Consider the following 2500-nt stretch of genomic DNA (forward strand, 5'->3'; position numbering starts at 1 on the left):
AAGGCATCCCCCCCCCCAGGGCCTGGGGGTCAGAGGGTCAGGCTGGATCCCTGGTAAGGCATCCCCACCCAGGGCCTGGGGGTCACAGGGCCAGGCTGGATCCCTGGTAAGGCATCCCCCCCAGGGCCTGGGGGGGTGCAGCGGGTCCGGAGAAGAGAGGCCGGGTCTGGGGGTGAAGTGGGTTGTGGGGTGGGTGGTGGCAGCGGGTCCGGAGAAGAGAGCCCGAGCCCAGGGGTGGGGCGGAGAGTCCGGGGAAGGGAGCCCCCCAGGGCCTGGGGGTCAGAGGGCCAGGCTGGATCCCTGGTAAGGGAGCCCCCAGGGCCTGGGGGGTCAGAGGGCCAGGCTGGATCCCTGGTAAGGCATCCCCACCCAGGGCCTGGGGGTCAGAGGGTCAGGCTGGATCCCTGGTAAGGCATCCCCCCCAGGGCCTGGGGGGGTCAGAGGGCCAGGCTGGATCCCTGGTAAGGCATCCCCACCCAGGGCCTGGGGGGGTCAGAGGGCCAGGCTGGATCCCTGGTAAGGCATCCCCACCCAGGGCCTGGGGGGGTCAGAGGGCCAGGCTGGATCCCTGGTAAGGCATCCCCACCCAGGGCCTGGGGGTCACAGGGCCAGGCTGGATCCCTGGTAAGGCATCCCCCCCAGGGCCTGGGGGGGTCAGAGGGCCAGGCTGGATCCCTGGTAAGGCATCCCCACCCAGGGCCTGGGGGTCACAGGGCCAGGCTGGATCCCTGGTAAGGCATCCCCCCCCCCCCCCCAGGGCCTGGGGGTCAGAGGGTCAGGCTGGATGCCTGGTAAGGCATCCCCCCCCCCCCAGGGCCTGGGGGTCAGAGGGTCAGGCTGGATGCCTGGTAAGGCATCCCCCCAGGGCCTGGGGGGGGTCACAGGGCCAGGCTGGCCCACTGGTAAGGCATCCCCCCCCCCAGGGCCTGGGGGTCAGAGGGTCAGGCTGGATCCCTGGTAAGGCATCCCCACCCAGGGCCTGGGGGTCACAGGGCCAGGCTGGATCCCTGGTAAGGCATCCCCCCCAGGGCCTGGGGGGGTCAGAGGGCCAGGCTGGATCCCTGGTAAGGCATCCCCCCCAGGGCCTGGGGGGTCAGAGGGCCAGGCTGGATCCCTGGTAAGGCATCCCCACCCAGGGCCTGGGGGTCACAGGGCCAGGCTGGATCCCTGGTAAGGCATCCCCACCCAGGGCCTGGGGGTCACAGGGCCAGGCTGGATCCCTGGTAAGGCATCCCCCCCCCCCCAGGGCCTGGGGGTCAGAGGGTCAGGCTGGATGCCTGGTAAGGCATCCCCCCCCAGGGCCTGGGGGTCAGAGGGTCAGGCTGGATGCCTGGTAAGGCATCCCCCCAGGGCCTGGGGGGTCACAGGGCCAGGCTGGATCCCTGGTAAGGCATCCCCCCCCCCCCCCCAGGGCCTGGGGGTCAGAGGGTCAGGCTGGATCCCTGGTAAGGCATCCCCCCAGGGCCTGGGGTTCACAGGGCCAGGCTGGGTCCCTGGTAAGGGAGGCCCCTAGGCCCCGGTCAGAGGGCCAGGCCGGACCTCCGGGGGGCCCTGTGAACACGGTAGGAAACGCCCCGTCCGTCCGTGCGGGTCAGAGGGCCAGGCCGTAAAACCGGGCCCGCGGCCCTTCCCCGCGCCCCCCCACCCCTCGGGAAGGTCAGCGCCGGAACGCCGTAGGAAACTCCCCGTCCGTTTTGAAGAACCACTTTTCTCACGTCACGAACGGAGGGAAGGGTGGCCGCGCCGGCCCCCGTAGGCGCGTCGGGCGGCAGAACACGGTAGGAAACGGCCCGTCCGTTTCCAGGGAACGGGCTCACGAAGCGGTTACGGGTCCCCGCCGGGCTTCCGGGTTACGGAGATGCGGGACGGCGGGCGGGGGCGTCCCCGCTCGGCCGCTTCTTCTCCCGGAGCTTCTTTTCTTTCCCCACGCCCCCGTCCAGACCCACCGACCGATCGGCAAACGTGACCCGCCATCGGAGGGCCCCCGCCCGCCGGCGTTCGTTCGTTCGTTCGTCCGGGCGGACGGACGGCTCCTCCGGCCCTTGCGGGTTCGCCTCCGACGGCCCACAGCCCCCCCTCCACGCCCGGCGTCCCTTTGTCGGATCCCGGGCCGGGCCCGGAAACCCATCGGCAGCGAGACCGAGACGCCCCGTCCGTCCCAGCGGCCTTGCCACGCGGCCCGCCGCGGGGGTCTCCGGGGTTCCGCCCGAGTCGGAAACTCCCGGGCCCGCCGGCCGCGGAGAAGCACCGCGTTTCTCGAAACCCTCCGCTCGGGGAAGACCGCCGGTTTTTCCGCCTTCTTCCCCCCACCCTCCTGCCCCGGAACCGGGCCAGGTGGGGGACCGATCTCCGAACCCCGAAAACCCCCAGCGCACGCCGGCGGGCGGGAGTCCCCGCGCCGCCGGGCCGGTGCCCGAGGGCTACCCGTTTGATCCTGCCAGTTAAAGCGTACGCTCGTCTCAAAAGATGTTAAGCCGCGCGAGTCCGAGTACACGCGGCC

General features: G+C 71.6%; 1 pseudogene; it reads left to right on the forward strand.

Annotated features, from left to right (window-relative positions):
• The first annotated feature begins 2421 nt into the window (after positions 1-2421).
• Positions 2422-2500, forward strand: part of LOC146304149 (18S ribosomal RNA) — a 2740-nt pseudogene continuing 2661 nt past the window's right edge.

Source organism: Lutjanus erythropterus, unplaced genomic scaffold (assembly GCF_056507025.1).
Source record: "Lutjanus erythropterus isolate fLutEry1 unplaced genomic scaffold, fLutEry1.hap2 Scaffold_167, whole genome shotgun sequence".
NCBI classification, from domain to species: Eukaryota; Metazoa; Chordata; class Actinopteri; order Lutjaniformes; family Lutjanidae; genus Lutjanus; species Lutjanus erythropterus.